The sequence below is a fragment of the Pseudorca crassidens genome, chromosome 4 (genome assembly GCF_039906515.1).
Source record: "Pseudorca crassidens isolate mPseCra1 chromosome 4, mPseCra1.hap1, whole genome shotgun sequence".
NCBI lineage: Eukaryota > Metazoa > Chordata > Mammalia > Artiodactyla > Delphinidae > Pseudorca > Pseudorca crassidens.
In genome coordinates this window covers 4,811,487-4,831,862 of record NC_090299.1, presented here as the reverse complement: position 1 = coordinate 4,831,862, position 20,376 = coordinate 4,811,487, and the positions used below count along the sequence as shown (strand labels likewise).

At 46.4% G+C, this 20,376-nt stretch overlaps 1 protein-coding gene and 1 long non-coding RNA gene across 7 annotated transcripts in view; one reads left to right on the top strand and one right to left on the bottom strand.

Annotated features, from left to right (window-relative positions):
- The window catches only part of ELF2 (E74 like ETS transcription factor 2), a 93,442-nt gene extending 92,631 nt beyond the window's left edge, over positions 1–811 (bottom strand). For 4 of the 6 annotated variants that reach the window (XM_067735042.1, XM_067735045.1, XM_067735044.1 and 1 more), the window contains exon 1: positions 643–785. The gene's annotated coding sequence lies outside the window, so the exon portion shown is untranslated. Of the gene's footprint in view, positions 1–642 lie in introns of all 6 variants that reach the window. The other 2 variants (XM_067735055.1, XM_067735043.1) reach the window with 2 other exon arrangements.
- Positions 812–1,101: 290 nt separating this feature from the next.
- Positions 1,102–19,786, top strand: LOC137223390 (uncharacterized). The gene is made up of 3 exons (XR_010942847.1): positions 1,102–1,239; positions 11,872–12,008; positions 18,168–19,786. It is a non-coding gene; the product is annotated as an uncharacterized lncRNA (long non-coding RNA).
- Positions 19,787–20,376: the final 590 nt, after the last annotated feature.

Sequence of the window (20,376 nt, the reverse complement as noted above, 5' to 3'; positions counted from 1 at the left end):
ACCTGCCGTGCCAGCTAACACCGGAGGGCAGGAAAGGTAAGAGGCGGCGATGAGGCCCGAAGGGGAAGGAAACTGGTCTCCAGTCCTCCACGCCACCCCACGCGGCCGGAGCCTCCCAGGTCCCGCCCCGGGCTCGCCGCCCTGCCCCGGCGCCGGCCGCAGCCTCCCGCCCTCCCCGACCCTCCCAGGACGCGCTTCCTCCGGAGCCGGACCCCCGCCCTGGCCTCCTCGCGGGATAAGGCGGGTCAGTTCAGTCCGCTTCTCGGCAGAGGTGACTCGCGCGGCGGTGTAAACACTGCGAGACCAGCTGCGCGCGGCCCATCCCCCCCGCCGGGGTCCGTAACCTCTTCGCGCAGCCCTGCCCGGCGCCCCGCGCTCTCCGCGGGCGGGCGCGCCGCCCGCCTTCCCCTTTCTCCAAGTCCCGCTCCCCGACCGCTGCCCGGGGGCACTCAGCCCCCTTCCCCAGCTCCCGGCCGGTGTCACCGCCACAGCCTCTGGAAAACCCTCCGCAAACCCCGGAGCCAACAACACAGGCGCGGGGCGGGGGCGCGGAGGGAGGCGGTGGCACTCGGGACGGCGAGCCTTTCTCGCCGCACCCTCCGCGCTCCCTCGCACCAGCCTCGGCGGCCCGCGCGCTCTTACCTGTTCTCCGCGTCGCCCGGGAAGACCGCCGCGTCGCCTTCCCTCCCGGCAGGGCCGCGGACTAGCCGCCGCCGCCGCCGCCGCCGTTGGCCGGGCGTCCGGAGCGAGCCGGGGCCTCCCCGGCTGCCCGAGCCGCTCCACTGGGAGAGGAGGAGACAAAACAGCGGCGCGCCGCCCCGCGCAGAGCCCCCCGCCCGCGCCGCCCCGCCGAGCCCCCCCAACCGCCGAGGCGACGGCGGCGACACTGAGCCCGGCGCGGGGAGCAATGGTGGCCCCCGCCCTCGCCCCGCTCCCGGCCCCCTCCCTCCCTCCACCCCCCGCCTCGGCTCCTCCCCCTCGGCCTCCAGCCGCCGCCAACAGGACAGTCGAGTCCGCCTCCCCCACCCCGCCCGCTCAGAGCGCTCCTCCCCTCCCCACGCGGCGAGGGGGGGCGGCACCGCCAGTCAACGCCGCGCCTGTCAAACCCGGGCCGGCTATTTATACCCCGCGGGGACCCGCCGCCCTCGGCCCCCACCAGCCCGCCCACCAGGCCTCGATGGCTCTCTCGAATCTCGCCCGCCCTGTAGCCCCCAACTTCTCCCAAGCACGCCTTCTCAGGTAAAGACTCTCGCCACTTCTCCCGCTCCCTGCTCGGGGCTCCCCCATCCTGCTCCCGACTCCGGCCCCGGCCCGGGACTGGCGCGGGGGCTCCCAAGCGCGGGCAGGCGTGTAGGGGCGCGCGTGCACCTGCAGCGGCCGCCGGCCCGGAGCGCACGCACACACCCTCGCCACTCTCTGAGGTCCCACGCGGGCGCCGGCTGTCACCCCATCCCCAGCTCCGGACTCCCGCCCTTCTCCTCAAGGGATTGCTCTGCACTCAGGCAGCCTGACAGTCAGTGGGGGCCGGAGGTCGTTGAAACTCCTAGCCCGGGTCCCTCCCGTCTGGACTCCAAAGCCTGGGCTAAGTAGAAGGTGGGGCCGCGGGCGGTCCGGAGCGCGCCCCCGGCCCCGCCCCGGCCCGTGACGCTCGTGGAGCCCCGCCCCGGCCGCCTAGCGCCCCTTCGCGCCGCCGGCTCCTCCTCCTCCTCCTCCTCCTCCTCCTCCTCCTCCTACTCGCTTGCAAACGCCCGGCCTAGTACCCCCGCGGACCCCGCCCCATTCCCAGAAATTACCACCCGCCCAACGGCCGGGCCGCGCGGCGGTTGGTGCCCGCGTTAACTGACGGGCGGGCGGCGGGGCTCAGCGCGCAGCTGCGGAGCGCGGCGGGCGGTCCCTTGGCTCAGCCCCGAAAGCTGCGGGCGCCCGCCCCGGGCCATTGTCGCTGCTCGCTCGGTCGGCGACGGACGGAGAAGTACCCTAAGTCCGAGGATCGTCGGCGCGAGAATGAGGGAGTGGGTGAGCGCGGGAGGATTTTGGTGCCTGCGAATTCGAAAATGAAAACCCAGCTGTAGCCGCATGCTTCTGGTTTCCCCACTTTCACACAAAGGGGAACCTCTGAGCAGGGCACTCACGCGCCTTCAAGTGCACAAAAGCCAATGACACGGTGCCCGGGATTGTCCTGCATTTGGAGCGCCTCATTAATGATCTTTCTTACGCCCAGTTCTGCACACAAACGCCTCAATCTCTTCCCCCACCACTACAGTTGGCCGGCGCCGCATTGGCTTGTATTTGTTTAACAAAGAACAGTGACTGTCCCGGTGCGCGTGGGGACCGACTCTGGTCCCCTCTCGGGCTCCTGCAGCCGCCCTCCGGTGGACCTGGCGCAGTACTGATTCGCCAGGTTCGTTTCCCGGCTCCAGACTCACTCCTTTTGCGGCTCCACAGCGAGTCCTGAGCGTAGAAGAAACCCAGAGGAATACAAGTGGTATCTGTTCTTGAAAGTGACGTGGGAACCATGGAGATAACCCTAGAGTAGGGCTCAAACGTCAAAGGCCCTACTGATTGAAGTCCCTGAAGAGCCGAAGAATTTAATGATCTCTTTCTTTTTTTAAGCTAATAATGCCTGTTTATTTACCGGGGAGCGGAGGCGGGGGCGGGGGAGGGGGGGAAGAGGGGCATTCTTTCTCTCCTATCCTAAAAAGCAACTCTGGGTACTTCTTAAGAGATTTTTACTTTTAAACGTAGGGGAAATCTGGATAGCAAATAGGGTTAGTCAGAGAGATCCCCTGAACTCAGATGAAGTTTTATGGATTCCTGAGTTGTATGTAAAACATAGCGACTCTTGCCACTCTTTTGAACTAAAGAATTTATAAAGCCTTATAACATTGAAACCTTTTATGCACATTGAACAGAACACTACAAACAGCACCCTTTCTAGGGCAGTATTCCTAATCCCCTATTTCCTGCTAAGAAACAAACAAACAAAAAACCTATCATTTAAGGGAACCATTGTCCACTTTGATATTTGTAAGGACTTAATGATCAGCACTACTGCATCTCCATGACCCTAGCATGGCATATTAAGGAGTATGCAACAACAACGCCTGATTTCTATAGTTAGGAACAGATCTCACCTGCTGGGGCAAATCATTCCTGTTTGCAGCTAACATGAGAAGAAATGTATCACCTCTACCGTCAGTTGGAAGTAAGCTGGAAAGTCCCAGGAAGAAACAGTGGTAAATAACATTAGTGTTCCCGATTTTTCACTGCTCCATGCGCGCCCTTTGAAATGTGGTTTTGTAGCTCCTCTCATTAGAGACAGACTGTTTCTGCACTCCACAGACGTTGGGCTTAGACCGTTCCACTTGCTTTTGGCCAAAGGAATATGGGTGATAGTGTGACAGTTCTGAGCCTGACCTTAGGAGGTATTGCATGTTGCTGCTTGCCTCTCTCACATGTGCCTTTCACAATATGAAGAACATGCCTGGGAAGTCTGCTAGTACAAGAAGAATGAGAGACATGGGGGGGGGGGGCCTAGAACCACCCCCAGCTTGAAGCCAGTGACCTGCAAAAAAAAAAAAGATTGTTATTTTAAGCACTGTGTTTTGGGGTGTTTTGCTACCGGAATTAGTGTTGCTCTCACTGACCGGTACAATAGGAAATGGAGCAATCTGCTGCTTTTTTTTTTTAATTTATTTTTGGCTGCGTTGGGTCTTCGTTGCTGCGCGCGGGCTTTCTCTAGTTGCGGCGAGCATGGGGCTACTCTTTGTTGCGGTGCGCGGGCTTCTCATTGCGGTGGCTTCTCTTGTTGCAGAGCATGGGCTCCAGGTGCGGGCTCAGTACTTGTGGCTCGCGGGCTCTAGAGCACAGGCTCAGTAGTTGTGGCTCGCGGGCTCTAGAGTGCAGCAGGCTCAGTACTTGTGGCTCGCGGGCTCTAGAGCGCAGGCTCAGTAGTTGTGGCGCACGGGCTTAGTGGCTCTGCAGCATGTGGGATCTTCCCGAACCAGGGCTCGAACCCATGTCCCCTGCCTTAGCAGGCGGATTCTTAACCACTGCGCCACCAGGGAAGTCCCACAATCTGCTCTCTTGACCTTGAAGGTGCCAAATTTGATGTCTCTTTGACAGTGGGTCTTGGAAAGACACATCCCTTGTGGAAGCCAGTGAAGAAAGAAACCCAGAAAGTTTGTAGCAAAGCATTCTAAAGAATTCAGTAGGAAAGGGCTGATGTGGCCAGTAGTCCTAGAATAATCGCAGAATAGGAGAGCTCTACGTGGTAACTAGATTGCTGTTGCTTCTGTTTTTTATATTACACAGTTCACTTTTTAATTATACAAGTGATTCATTGATACATTCTCATCATCAATTTTCAGATAATACAAAATAGACTTTCAAAAAAGCTAAGTCTCCTTTCCTTCCCTGCTTTCCTTTCCATGCCTCACCCTCCACACATACCCAGCCATCCCATACCGCCACTGTCCCACGGGTAACAACCATAAATGATAGTTTAGCGTTTAAGCTTCCAGACTTTTTTCTGTGCATTTATGTACATATACATGCATATATAGAGAGACCAAATATTAGTAAGATTATATAATACATGTACTAAGTTCAGTAATCTTGTACTTTTCTCTGTCTATTTCCCTTTTGTTTTCTCTAATTATCTAAGAAGGTCTCTTTTTAAGATCTTCCTAGGACTACTCAGCCCGTCTTCAGTATGATAGACTAACCAAGGGAAGAGGTTGTCCCCACTTTTATATCAGAACGTTAAGTGGAAGAAGGACCCCTTAGCACCTGCCTTAAGGGGAGGAGTGATACTCAACACGAGGAATGAAGGAGAAGACTAAATTCTCTGAGTGGTAGCCAATAAATCATTTGTCCCTCCCAAACTGGAAATTCTCTTTCTGGGCAAATCCTTGAGCACTTTGAGTTATAGCTGATTAAATAAGGCTGTATTCCCTTAAAACATTTCAAAGCGGGTAACCCAAGAGAACAAAGAAATGCCATGCTGTCTTTTCTGACCAGCCTCGGGAGTCATGCACCATGACTCATGCCCTGTTCTACTGGTCATACAAACCATTCGTAACTCAGCGTGGGAGGGCACTGCACAAAGACACGGACACCTGAGGAGGAGGATCAGTAGGGCCGCGTTGGAAGCCGTGTGTCACACGAGCTGCTGCAGCTGTGAATTTTGAGTGACTGACACAGGCTTTAAACTTGTTGGATTCCCTGGGCTTCCCTGGTGGCACAGTGGTTGACAGTCCGCCTGCCGATGCAGGGGACACGGGTTCGTGCCCCGGTCCGGGAAGATCCCACATGCCGCGGAGCGGCTGCGCCCGTGAGCCATGGCCGCTGAGCGTGTGCGTCCGGAGCCTGTGCTCCGCAACGGGAGAAGCCACAACAGTGAGAGGCCCGCGTAAAAAAAAAAAAAAAAAACTTGTTGGATTCCCTCACTGCAGGTGGGCAAATCCCAGATTACCAACAACCATGTAGACTTTATAAGGACAGCCAGAAAAATCTCTTCTTTTGTCTCTCTTTAAAGAATAAGCGGTCTGGGCAACTATCCAGTTCTATTACGGTGTTAACCTACCTTATTTGTGAGCCACTGTATCCACACCTCTCACGGCCCCTTTCTGGGCGTCTCCAAAGATAATTATTCATAACTCTCCCATATTCTGGGTCTGCAAAAGAACCCAGTCCCCAAACTCATGTTTTGTTTTAGGTACCATCTTGCCTTTTACAAGTCAGAATCTCTTAAACACTGTATATTAAACAAGTTATAAAAGGCCTGCCTGAGAGAATGATGAAAACCAAAATAATTTTGGAGGAACGTGTGAAGTTTCCAGAATCCAATGAAACAATTCTTGAGAATGACATTTGTACCGTCAAATGCAATCAGGTAAAACAAGCAGAAAGTATAAAGTTTTTAATATAGAAGGGAAGCCAAATCATCATGAGTTGCAGGTGTAATTTTACCATGTAATGTTTTCTAGTAAAATAAGTACTTAATGTCATTTCATAATTTAAGTTCTTGATATATTTTAAAAGCAGTCGTCTCTTTAGAATAGTGCTTTAGTTGGAAGCATTGTATTAATTCCATCCACAAATAAATTACTTTTTAAAAAAATATAATAGTGTTTCTTTATTTTTACTTGTTGACAGTTTGCTTTATTTATTTATTTATGGCTGTGTTGGGTCTTCGTTTCCATGCGAGGGCTTTCTCTAGTTGTGGCGAGCGGGGGCCACTCTTCATCGCGGTGCGCGGGCCTCTCACTATCGCGGCCTCTCTCGTTGCGGAGCACAGGCTCCAGACGCGCAGGCTCAGTAATTGTGGCTCACGGGCCCAGTTGCTCCGCGGCATGTGGGATCTTCCCAGACCAGGGCTCGAACCCGTGTCCCCTGCATTGGCAGGCAGATTCTCAACCACTGCGCCACCAGGGAAGCCCCCCGGACTTTTAATTTTATAACAAAGATAAGGAGGCAAAATCTGCTTACAAAAATTGCTTTTGACATGGAAACTATTAGAAATCCTAACTAGAATAAAGTGTAATCCATCTTAAACACTTCAAATATTTTTAAAAAGCAATAAAGTGTTCTTTTTTAAAAAAAAATATTTTTGGCTGCACCGTGTGGCATGTGGGATTCTAGTTCCCCAACCAGGGATGGAAACTGTGCCCCCAGCATTCGAAGTACGGCGTCCTAACCACTGGACCGCCAGGGCAGTCCCAAAATGTTATTTAAAAGTAACTTATTTGTGGGCTTCCCTGGTGGCGCAGTGGTCTTCCCTGGTGGCGCAGTGGTTGAGAATCTGCCTGCCAATGCAGGGGACACGGGTTCGAGCCCTGGTCTGGGAAGATCCCACATGACGCGGAGCAACTAGGCCCGTGAGCCACAACTACTGAGCCTGCGTGTCTGGAGCCTGTGCTCCGCAACGAGAGAGGCCGTGATAGTGAGAGGCCCGCGCACCGCGATGAAGAATGGCCCCCGCTTGCCACAACTAGAGAAAGCCCTCGCACAGAAATGAAGACCCAACACAGCAAAAATAAATACATAAATTAATAAACTCCTACCCCCAACATCTAAAAAAAAAAAAAATTAAAAGTCCAAATGAAATGTACATGAAGACATTTTATTAGTGATTTAAGATTACATTACTCTTTAAATTTTCTGAATGAAATTGGTTTCTTAATAAAATTCAGGATAAATGCTATAGTAGTTAATTAAAACACAAAGGTAAATATCTTCCATGGGGAAAGATCCGAAATAAATTTCCATATCTGCAGGCTGACTAGTTTTCAAGGCCATTTAGCTGCTTCTTCCATGCTGCTAAGGCAAAATGAGTTAATTGAAATTTTCCTTTCCGTTCATTTCCCTAAAGATTAGAAAAGCACACCAAAAGCCTTGCTTTTCCCATTATTTATTTGCCTTCCTCTCTGGGGATTTTTCCTACTGGTCAGCTAATCAGAGTGGGCAGCATTATTTTAGCAGTAGTAAACAATAACAGCAATAATGACTATAATATTGGCCCCTATCAGTATACCACTGGGTACTTTGGGTTCATTTATCTTATGAATTCTGGGACTTCCCTGGTGGTGCAGTGGTTAAGACCCCGAGCTCCCAATGCAGGGGGCCCGGGTTCGATCCTTGGTCAGGGAACTAGGTCCTACATGCATGCCGCACCTAAGAGTTCACGTGCCACAACTAAGGAGCCCACCTGCCACAACTAAGGAGCCCGCAAGCCGCAACTAAGACCCGGCACAACCAAATAAATAAATGTTAAAAAAAAAATCTTGGGCTTCCCTGGTGGCGCAGTGGTTGAGAGTCCGCCTGCCGATGCAGGGGACATGGGTTCGTGCCCCGGTCCGGGAAGATCCCACATGCCACGTAGTGGCTGGGTCCGTGAGCCATGGCCGCTGGGCCTGCGCGTCCGGAGCCTGTGCTCCGAAACGGAAGAGGCCACAACAGTGAGAGGCCCACGTACCGCAAAAAAAAAATTAAAAAAAAAAAATCTTATGAATTCTGTATAATTATCCCATCCTACAGTTCATGCTGAAGTTATGAGAGATTAAGCCACTTGTTCAAAGTTACACAGTAGACAGTGGAGTTGGAGATTGAATTCTCCAGAGCCTGTGCTCTTGACCACGTACATCTAAAATGCAGCCTTGTTTCAACTGTTCATGTCCAAACATCACGGATGAAAAGTATTGCCCTCTGATTCAGCCTTGACACCAGCTTCATGTCCCATTCTCCCCCAGATTCATCGGGTACTGCTGCCACCTTGCAGCCCTATTCCCCTCTGTTTCGCATCCCTGTTCTGCCTGTGACAGAAGGCACTGCTGCAGATGGTTGAGTGTTTCTGGCCGCACTCCCTATCTGCCTCTCCAGACACTCCCTTTTCCTCTGGTTGCCGGCATGTTCCCTCTACTCCACCCTGTGGCTCCTGTATCCTGTTCTTCCTGTCTGCCGCATTGTGTCTGAGTAGGCTTTCCATATCTGCTGATGACACTGACTGCTAAGCAAAAAGAAAGAGAGAAATTTAAGGCCAGGACAAGAAGCCAATCAATATGGAGGATAAAAGGTCACAGGAGAACCATAATTAAAATGTGAATCCCAGACAGAAAAGAATGGAATAGATGGGAAGAGGAATTGAGAGTTTTAAAATACTGTGAACCTATAGGAAAGACTGGAAACTCCCATAACGTAAAGGAGAGAGGGAAATAAAAATAGTTCTGTGGTTCAAATTAATATTCAAGAGTCTATGAATAAGTACAGTAATTGCTAATATCCGTACTTACATGAGATCAGAGTCCTAAATACCAACAAAATGCTTGGGAAATCTGGCATCATCTTAATAGGTAGTGTTGATCAAACATGTATTTCCTTTTAATCTTTTTTTTTTAATCATAACAACCCAGTCAGGAAGGTATTATCATCATTTTGCAGATTATGAAACTGAGGCAACTGAAAGGGTAGAACAACTTTTCCAAGACCACCAGCAAGTGAGTAGTGGAGCCAGGCAGGAAACCTAAGCGGGCTGGCTCCAGACTCCCTGCTCTCAACACTCCTCAGCCTGCCCAGATAAACTCTCCCTCACATGAAACCCCAGTCTGGGCCTTGCAGTAGGGACTGCTATCCGCCTTTCAAGGAGGAAAGCTGGCTTTCACAAATAGTACCTTCTCCACAGCATCTCCAAGGCCGAGGGCGAGGTCGGGCTGGCTTCTCCCTATTCTGTGTTCTCCTGTGATTCGAGGTCGGCGAAGGAGCACAGTTCACAATTCAACAAGCCCGAAAGTGGCTTATATTCTACTAGAGAATCCCAGAGCCCACTTACAAAGGTTGCATTTTTATTTGGTTGCCTGAGTGGAGAAAGAAAATTAAAACATACTGTACTATTTTTAATTAATCAACTGTGTGACATGCCTCTAAAATAATTTTCTTAGGTTCATTGGCCACATACTCTCTCTTTTCTTCATGTGATGATTTTGCAATATTATTTTTATGGAGAGAATACAAAGAATTAATTTTCTTCTCTAGCTTAGAATATTAAAATTTGGTTGTTTTTTTGTTTTGTTTTGTTATGGGGTTTTTTTTTTGCGGTATGCGGGCCTCTCACTGCTGTGACCTCTCCCGTTGTGGAGCACAGGCTCCAGATGCGCAGGCTCAGCGGCCATGGCTCACGGGCTCAGCCACTCCGTGGCATGTGGGATCCTCCCAGACCGGGGCACGAACCCGAGTCCCCTGCATCGGCAGGCGGACTCTCAACCACTGCGCCACCAGGGAAGCCCCTCCATGAAGTTTTTCCTGAGTCAATGATGATTTGTCCTCAGTTTACCATCACTGTATACAGCAGCCTTACATCTTACACAGGAGTTAGGCTCCAAAGTCAGCGAGCAAGGACAAAAAATGTCATAGTGCAAAAGATCTCTCGAAATTTCCTAAGAAGGTGCCAATTTAGAGAGCAATTACTGCTCTCCCTAGGTCAAGGGCACTCTCCTTCAGCACTACAAAGCTAAAGTCAGCCGTGGCTTGGCGAAATGTCCAAGCTGTGAAAGACACAGGAACTGAGCAGGACAGTTCCTTTTTTTTTTTTTTTTTTTGGCGGTGCCACGAGGCTTGTGGGATCTTAGTTCCCCAAGCCAGGCCCGCAGCAGTGAAAGCACTGAGTCTTAACCGCTGGGCCGCCAGGCAGTTCCCAGGACAGCTCTTCATCTCCCATAACACAGTCCCTCCAAAGCGTGTGGCAGCTGAGAAGCGTGTGACTCCCCATTTAAATCCTTCCCTTAGTCTCAGTGCATATGGCTGACTTCCTGTAAATTAAATGCACAGGTGATAGGATTCTGATTTCTGGTCCCACCACTTACTAGATATGTAACCATGGCCAAGTTATTTAATCACTTATTTTCTCTACCCCTCAGTTTACATCTGCAAAGAGGAACAGTAATAAGGCCCAATTAATAAGCTTGTTGTAAGGGTTAAATTGTTGATAGTTAACCTGTAAAATAATACTATTTACCTTCTAGGCCTTCAATGAAAATTAGATGCACTTACATATGTAAAGCACTTAGAAAAGTGTCTTGGCATATGTTAGTGCTCAATAAATATTACCTACTTTTAAAAGTTTTTTTAAAATCTTATTGAGGTACAGTTGACTTACAATGTTGTGTTTAATTTCTGCTGTACAACAAAGTGACTCAGTTTACATACATATATATTCTTTTTCATATTCTTTTCCATTATGGTTTGTCACAGGATATTGACTATAGTTCCCTGTGCTCTACAGTAGGACCTTGTTGTTTATCCATCCTCTATATACTAGTTTGTACCTGCTAATCCCAATCTCCCAATCCTTCCTTCCCCCACTCTCTTGCCCTTTGGCAACCACAAGTCTGTTCTCTATAAATATTACCCGTTATTCTTCCTTATCTCTCTGTCTTACTTTCTTCTGCTGCTTGTAAAAGATTAGATGAGAAGCACTTTACTATCGCAGAGCAAGTACTCTGTAAGGGTTAGGTATTATCATTATTATCATTTCACTACTGTGTCCTCCGTATTGCGAGTTTCTTGGGGGCAGGGACATTATCTTTCACAGCTTTGTGTCCTTGCAGTGACTCAAAGTAGTGCCCGGTGCATATGTCACTCAAAAGATAGTCGAAAATCAGATAATGTTTCCCCCCTCCAAATTCTTGTTACATGGATTTAATTTTTACAAGTTCATAAAGAAATAAACGCAGTGTGTATCCATGAATACCTGAATGGCTCTCCTACCCTCTGAAACCGTCTTTACCATCTTGGGCAGCACAACGCTTCATCGCAAGAACTCCCCCAGGGGGCGCTGAAGAACTTCCTGAATAAGGACTTATTCACGTACCAGAGTTGGAATGTGAATTACTTGGGGGTAAATGTTGACTTTGGCTTCTCCGAGTTTTACTGAGGACATTTGTACCATAAAAACTGATCTTTAAAGCTAGTAATTCATGATCTGTGGTTTGAAACCACCTTGGAAATGATTCCAGGACACCAAGAAATATATAATCCTAGATTTGTAACTGATTACAATTTTTTTTCTATCTTAGGTCTCCTGTCTTTTAAATAAAGATAATAATACCAACTGACCTCAAAACCTTGGTGACGAATAATAAACATGATGCTTAGGAAGTTAACGTGACGAGAGGACTAGAGTCTATTAGTTAAAAGACTCCATTGTCAATATGTGTTTATGTGTAGCTGATTCACTTTGCTGTACGGCAGAAACTAACACAATGTTGTAAATCAACTACATTCCAGTAAAAATTAATTTAAAAATAAAAGACTCCATGATCAGAGATAATTCTTTCCATACGTGTACTTATTAGGAAGGTTTTTCCCTTTTTACAGCTCACATCTTTCAAAGGGACCACGTGGAGAGAGAGAAAGGGAGACTCTCAGATGGCAGCATCACCGAAATAACCTTTCCAGTGAATGAGATAGATGACAGAGGTGTCAGCCAGATAGAGCTCTGTGGACCCAGGTAGGTGTCAAATACTCCTCTGTCTTAGTTTAACAAATGGGAAAACATTATTCTCCTAGCAACTGGTGTGATCTTTTCTCTTAGGAATGAGACCCACCTCTGTTGGGAAAATTCCATGGCGAGCCTGCTTGGAAGCTGAGACCCAAGTGTGAGGAAGCACTGCCCAGCCTAGAACAAGGAGAGGGATTTGTTGACTGCAGTGAACAGGGCTTTGGGGAGGCTGAGCTGTTGAGATGACAGAAAGCTGGCTGTGCCCTGTGAGATGCATCCGTCCAGCGACCTCACAAACCCTTAGCAAAGTTATTAACCTCACGCAGTACTTGGCAGATAAGGAATTCAGTGGAAACAGTGAAGACAGTGCTCCTAACGTCCATCTTGGCCTAGGGCAGCGACACAGGGAGCCCTGAGGAAGCAAGCTTCCAGGGATTCACAGAAATCTCAAAACCGGATCCGGACTCTGACAGTCCATCAATTTACGTGGGTGCCAGCACAAAGTTTTCCTAAGTCTCTGAAGGTGGGAAGGCCCCAGTCCCATCTGGTTTACATTAGTAGTAATAGTAAGATAAAGGTAGCTTATTTACAACATTATGCATCTTTGAGCAAAATGGAGGGAAAATAAGAAAAAAACATTTTTAAGTACTTTTAAGTCAAACAGTAGAGCACTTTGCCTACAAAGCCAGGCAGACCACTTTTACTATGAGAGCAGAAATAAATGATAAGAGGGGAACTTCCTTGCTGTGTTAACAATTTTGAGCAAAGTGTGGGAAAATACTTTAAAGCAGAGATTGTTTTGCTTTATTCTAACACCTATCCAGAAATCAAGGGTCCTCAAACAGAGATTTGAATTTTATCCTTTCTTATCTGAAGATTTAGTTTTTTAGAATAAAGTTAGCTTTTTTCTTATTAGAAAAATAACACATGGCTATTTTTAAAGTTTTAAAACACAAGAGGATAAATCCACACCTTTTAAAATTATTTTTTTAAAAACCCGAACTCCTGGGACTTCCCTGGTGGCGCAGTGGTTAAGAATCCACCTGCCAACGCAGGGGACGCGGAGCAACTTAGCCCATGCGCCACAACTACTGAGCTTGCGCTCTAGAGCCCGTGAGCCACAACTACTGAGCCCACGTGCCACAACTACTGAAGCCCGTGCACCTAGATCCCGTGCTCCATAACAAAGACAAGCTACCTCATTGAGAAACCCGCGCACCACAATGAAGAGTAGCCGCTGCTCGCCGCAACTAGAGAAAGCCCGTGCGCAACAACAAAGACCCAACGATGAAGACCCAACGCAGCCATAAATAAATAAATTTTATTTAAAAAACCCAAAACAAAAACTAACAAACAAACAAAAAACCCAAACTCCCTCATGGTTTTCAGGGAAGTTTTTATTTGTTTATTATTTAGTTATTTGTTTGTTTGTTTTGGGCTGTGTTGGGTCTTCATTGCTGCGTGCGGGCTTTCTCTAGTCGCGGCGAGCGGGGACTACTCTTCGTTGCGGTGCGCAGGCTTCTCACTGCGGTGGCTTCTCTTGTTGCGGAGCACGGGCTCTAGGTGCACGGGCTTCAGTAGCTGTGGCACATGGGCTTAGTTGCTCCGTGGCACGTGGGATCTTCCTAGACCAGGGCTCGAACCCGTGTCCCCTGCATTGGCAGGCGGATTCTTGACCATTGCACCACCAGGGAAGTCCACGCCTTTTTAAAATTATAAAGTTAATTGATCTCCAGCCTCCATGAAATGCAAAGATCATTCTCAGTATGGTAGGAATAGTGTATGCTGAGGGTGAGTTAGAGGTGAAGGTTATAGAACTGTCATTGTAGCTTCGGGAAAGAAGGTAAAAGGAGAAAGAACTTTTCACTTTACACATTGAATTAGCTGGACCCCTGGTGGCACACGACAGAAGCTGATTTGAGCCAGCTTAGCCAACTATGGCAACAAGTTTATTGGCTCACACGTCGAACTGTAGGACAGGGAAGGACAACTGTATCAAGACCTCTTACTTTCAGCAGGCTCCCCCCTCTCCATCTTTCTTCTCTGCTTCTCTTGCCAGTTTCACTTTATTCTCTCAAGCCAGCTGCTGCATGAGAGATACTGTGGCCTTCAGGCTCACATCTGCACTGTGTGCACGGGCCTCATAGATGAGAGAGTGCACGAATTCTTACCAATACCACGAGTGCTCTTTCCAGAAGAATAGAAAAATTTTGGAAGAAAAAACTTTTTCAGTATATCCTTTGCTGCCTTCCCTACCACATACACTAAAACACATACTCTTCTTCCCATACATACAACTCCAAAAATGTCCTTGTCTCGCCACTACGTAGCCACGTATATCCTTGTCCCAGCTCCAGGATCTTTATGTTATGTCAATTCACCATCAGGATGGATGAGGGGGCCTCGTTTCCTTATAACTTACAAATAAACAATAAACCTAGGTCTCCTCAATGCACCTAAATATACCATGGGTGGGGGAAAAAATAAGATAAACATTCTTTCGAAAGGAAGGAATGTTCAAAAGAGGGAAAACAGAGAAAGCAACACTCAGAGCACAGACCGCTTCTTCCTGGACAGGGATAGCAAGTCTGTAGACTTAAAGCATTGAACTTTGGAGGGTGCTTTGTAGAGGGTACTACTAAGGCTCTCTGCGTCTACAAATATCCTAGTTGAATGGGCAGAATTGTAAGTTTATAGATAGGGTACAACTGCTGCTGTTTCCACGTGGTAAATTTCTGAGCCCAAAATTTTGCCAGGGCTGCTTGGACATTATTGAACTCAGTGGCATTTAAACTGAATGGAGAGTAGGAAAAGAAAGATGCAATATATACATATATCAAATCATTATGTAGTACACCTTAAGATTATACAATGTTATATGTCAATTATATTTCAATAAAACTGGAAAAAATAAAATTAAAAATAAACTTTAAAAAAGAAAAGAAAGGAGGGCTTCCCTGCTGGCGCAGTGGTTGAGAGTCTGCCTGCTGATACAGGGGACACGGGTTTGTGCCCCGGTCCGGGAAGGTCCCACCTGCCTCAGAGCGGCTGGGCCCGTGAGCCATGGTCGCTGAGCCTATGCATCCAGAGCCTGTGCATCTGAGTAGAGGGTAAAGAAACTCCTAAAGGGAGAGTAGGATACCCTTCTCTTTACCGAGGGAAATCTTTAGCCAAAATTTTAAAAATCTTTATTTCTATGAAGTAACAAATATAAAAACTCATTGGTAAATATAAATATTGACAAAGAGAGCAAATCCATGAAATGGCCAGTGTCTAAAGATCATCTTAGAAAAAAAGGAGACGTGGTAACTTGGCAGCAAAGCCAAGCAGATGAACAGCCGTGCAGGAAATGATCTGGTTCTAGACTGACTTTTCTGGTATTTAGGTGTAAGTTCAGTAGGTTATTTCAAGCCAGCTGAGATAACGGGAGAACGTATTTAACCCAGCGACCCCGGCTGCGGAGTAACCAGGGCAGAAGAATCTGATGCGACCTGACTTCTAGGTGTGCCCAAAGGACTGGGGTGGGAGCGGGGGGCGGGGGCAACCACCAAAGTGTCCTCAGCAGACAAGCATGTTCAATCATTTCTTGTTTTGCTTCACCATTCTGAGTTCAAAGAATCCATAAAAACCGTAGTCATCTGTACAGAGCAACATGAGGTAGCAAAACTTACAGAGAGAGGGCTCAAAAATACAAAAGTTTGGGCTTCCCTGGTGGCGCAGTGGTTGAGAGTCCGCCTGCCGATGCAGGGAACGCGGGTTCGTGTCCTGGTCCGGGAAGATCCCACATGCCGCGGAGCGGCTGGGCCCGTGAGCCATGGCCGCTGAGCCTGCGCATCCGGAGCCTGTGCTCCGCAACGGGAGAGGCCACAACGGTGAGAGGCCCGCGTACCGAAAAAAAAAAAAAAAAATACAAAAGTTTTAGGAAAGTTAAGTTCATACAACTCAGACAATATAAAAGTTAAGTTTTTCCAGTAAGGGTTAATACCACATTATTCATATACAATTCACTCCGTTCTGAATGTAAAATTGTAGATGAAATGAAAAATAGAATTAAAACACTGTGTTCACTGGATCGTTTGAGTTATACTATTGTGAATATTCTAGTTTCATTTGTATTTAATTACTTAAGAAGAATAGAGGAAGCCCTATTAGTGAGAGAAATGTTGATCTTTATGGAGAAATGTAAGACCCATAATAGCATCATCAGTATAATTAAAATACTATTTCAATATTTACAAAACTAATATAAATTTTTCCCTTAATGTCTGTTTTTAGTCTAGAAAGCAGCTATTGTTCCTCAGATACCAGTCTCTTAGACTTTTCCCTTAGTGGTTTGTTTTTCTCATTTACTTTATTTTATTTTTTTTTAACATCTTTATTGGGATATAATTGTTTTACAATGGTGTGTTAGTTTCTTCTTTCCCTTAGTGGTTTTGAGTTTGGTGTCTACGAGATTCTTAGGTAGTGGGGAAATGACTCCCCAAATTTGTGTTTCAAAAGTAGTTTAATAATTTTGTTGAAAATGAAAAAAAATATTACTTTCACACTGAAACTTTACTTTCTTGTTCTTATATGCACAGGAGGGGGAAAATTATGTAAACATTCTTTTTTAAAAAAATATCTGTTTATTTGCCTGCACGGTGCGGCACACCAGGGATCGAACCCCACGCCCTGTATGGAAGGTGCGAAGTCTTAACCCCTGGACCACCAGGGAAGCTCCCTATGCACATGTTCTGAGTGAAAAACATATTTGGTATTCTAGTAACTGTGCAACAGATTATTTTAAAAGTTGAGGTAGACTGTACGTTTAAAACTAGTTAAATTTTACACTATGTTTATTTTACCACAAAAAAAATTGAAAAACATTAAGGTAGAATTAGACTTATAGATAGGCAGTGCGTTTTTTTTATATATAAAATTATATATTTATTTACTTTTGGCTGCGTTGAGTCTTCGTTGCTGTGCTCGGGCTCTCTCTAGTTGCAGCGAGCAGGGGCTACTCTTTGTTGCGGTGCGCGGGCTTCTCATTGCGGTGGCTTCTCTTGTTGTGGAGCACGGGCTCTAGGTGCGCGGGCTTCAGTAGTTGCAACACACAGGCTCAGCAGTCATGGCTCCAGGGCTCTAGAGCACAGGCTCAGTAGTTGTGCCGCACAGGCTTAGCTGCTGCGCTGCATGTGGTATCTTCCCGGACCAGGGATCAAACCTGTGTCCCGGATTCTTAACCACTGCGCCCCCAGGGAAGTCCTGGCAGTGCATCTTTTAGACACATTATTAAATTTGCCACTTCACGGATTGGTTGCTTATCTTTTCATGACCAAAAAATAATATGTTCCAGATCTGCACTATTCAGTACAGTAGCCACTAGCCACACGCAGCTCGCGAGCCTTTCACTGTGGCTCGTCCACACTGACATATGCCGTAAGTGTAAAATACTCTGGATTTCAAAGACTTACACCAAAACAGTAAAAGAGCTCAGTAATAGGTTTTTTTACTGATGACATATTGACTTGATAATATTTTGGATATAATGAATTAAATAAAATATACTAAGACAATTCATTTCACCTGCTTCTTTTTCCTTTTTTTTTAATGTGGCTACTAAAACATTGAAAATTACACTCATAACTGGCACTATATTATCGATGGTCAGTACTGCTCTGGACAGACTTTCTTATAGCAGGAAGAGGTTAGTTAACCGTTTTCTGCACATCCTGGGGAGAGGCGGGTAAAGGACAATGTGGGCAATTTTCCCAGGAAAGGAAAACCTCCAACCTAAGAATCAAGAAATTATTCTTATGATGGGATACTGGGATATTTATCTTGAACTGTATGACTCCAATATCTGTTCCAAAGCCATCATTTTATGAAGTTTTCCTTTTTAGGTTTAACCAGAAAAGCTAAATCCTCTGACACTTCTCCCAATAATTTACCCAAAATATTTGAAAAGGAATGTTCCAACATGGACAAAAACAGTACAGTATTTTTCCTTCTAGGATAGAATTTTACAAAATTTACAGAAACACTTCCATGTTAAAAATTTTTTTTAAATAGAGCTAATTTGGCAGTAAGACCAAAACTATGTGTTTCATCAGAGTCTAGCCTTTGTCATATGTACACAGTGAATACACAGACAGGATCTCTTCAATAACTTGTTTCCTTTGTTCACAGGTAGCATTTAGGTTCAGCACGCTATCTACCTCTTCCAGTCCTCTCAAGCCACCCTCTTCTCTTCTGAGTACCACGCACAAGACCTCAAGCCCCAAGCCTTGCACCAAATCCCTGTTGCTTTCTAGCATGAAAGAGAAATCACGTGAAGATTCACTTCCTTCCTGACTTGCAGCTGCAATTGGGCTTGATTATGAATCCCCATCAATCAGTTGTCCTTCCATCCTTCCGCTCCGGTTTTGTCCCTCTCCCTCCTCCACGCGCACCCCTCCTTCCCTCTCCCTCCTCCACGCGCGCCCCTCCTTCCCTCTCCTCCTCTCTCCGGCTCTCTTACATTTCTCGTGAGCGTGGTGTTGGATGCTCTCTGACCTAGTGCCCTCTTCTGTTTAAAACTTTCAGTGCGCATCCGAACAATTTACCTCATTCTCAAAGAAAACCAGCTCTGGAAGAGCTTGACATTATTGGGAGCAAATCTAGTAGGTGTGTGTGCAGGTCGAAAATTTTGTAAACGGAAGCTTCTGAGAAATGCGGGGTCAACAAACAAATTCTAGAGGACTTTGTGAAAATTAGATTTGTCTCACTTTCCTTTCCCCAAATGATGTCTAATACCTTTTAAATTCCTAATATTTCTGATTTAGAGAACATCAACACTCTTTTAAAAGTCAACAAAACCAAGGTCGCTTGCTTTCTCAGTAGACAGGGTATATCCAACTCGCTAAGCTAATGTTGAGTTTTTTTAAGTTGTTTTAACAGAAGGGAATGTTTGTTTAAATATGTACCCTGTCCTTGATGACAGTTCCATTGCTTTCTTCTTTAGCTGCTGAAGGGGCAGAGAGGGACCAAGGATAACTTTCTGCATTCTAATCTGATTATAACTGGGTAGGAAGGGGGAAAATGCCAGTTAAGAAGCATTTGGGTGGACCTGGAGATTATCCTAAGCGACGTAAGTCAGACAAAGAAAAATATCATATGATATCACTCATCTGTGGGACCTAATTGGGAAAAAAAATGACACAAACGAACTTATTTATAAAACAGACTTACAGATATCACGAACAAACTTGTTACCAAAGGGGAAACGTCGGGGCGGGCAGTGGGGGAGGGATAAATCAGAAGCTTGGGAGGAACATACACACACTACTATATATAAGACAGACAGCCAGCAAGGACCTGCTGTAGAGCACAGGGAAGTCTGCTCGATATTCTCTGATAACCTATATATGAGAAAAGAATCTGAAAAAGATTGAATATATATACGTATATGTATAACTGAGTCACTTCACTGTACACCTGAAACTAACACAACACTGTAAATCAACTATACTCCAATAAAATTTTTTAGAAAAAGAAAAGAAAGCAGCATTTGGGACAGAGACACTCATAGAATGGAGAATGAGGGTCACATCAAGGCCACACTGGGAACGGCCACTCAGGGTTCTTTCCCAGCCTGACCCTCAACTTCAGCCCTGTTCCCTGTGACCCAGACTCAAATGGACAAAGCCCAGTCCCAGACTCCCAGATCTGACCTTCTGTACTGTGAGAAGTGAGGGTAAATTCGCCATCCCTTTACAAAAGTTTGTTTGTAAAGTGTCCTTGACCTTGACCCCAATTAAATTATATTGCGACCCGTGGAACACAGGTGTCTTAGTTATTTCTCATGTTCCCCAAACTGATAAGTTCCAGAGATATGATTCTCATGGTGAAGAGGGAAATTTGCTTCCTCACGAAATTGTGATTTTTACCAAAATATCAACTTTAAGGACGCCAAAATGAAAGTGAACCGGTACCTACTATGTTCATTACTTTCATAGCATAGAGCTCTGTCCTGGGAGTTTGGGGATCTAGGTTTCCATACTCAGATTTGCTAACTGGATTTGTGACTTATGACAAGCCACATATACTCTCTAAGCCTTAGTTTTCTCATCTGTGAAATGAAAACTATAATATCTACCTTATCTTCCCCGAAGTTTGTTGTTACGAGGATTGAATGAGATAACATATAAAAATGGTTGTAACCTAGAGAGCCAAAGGTGTTACTAACCAATGTAAAATTAAACCATCCCTTTTGGATTTGAAAATGAAACCATTTGGGAACCCAATTTCACGTTTGACATAGTAAAAAGCGTTCTGTTTGTTATAAAAGTTAAGCAGCAGTGTAACCACTATAACTGTCCCCGAGGGCTTAGAGACAAACACCTTATAAACCATCACGATCG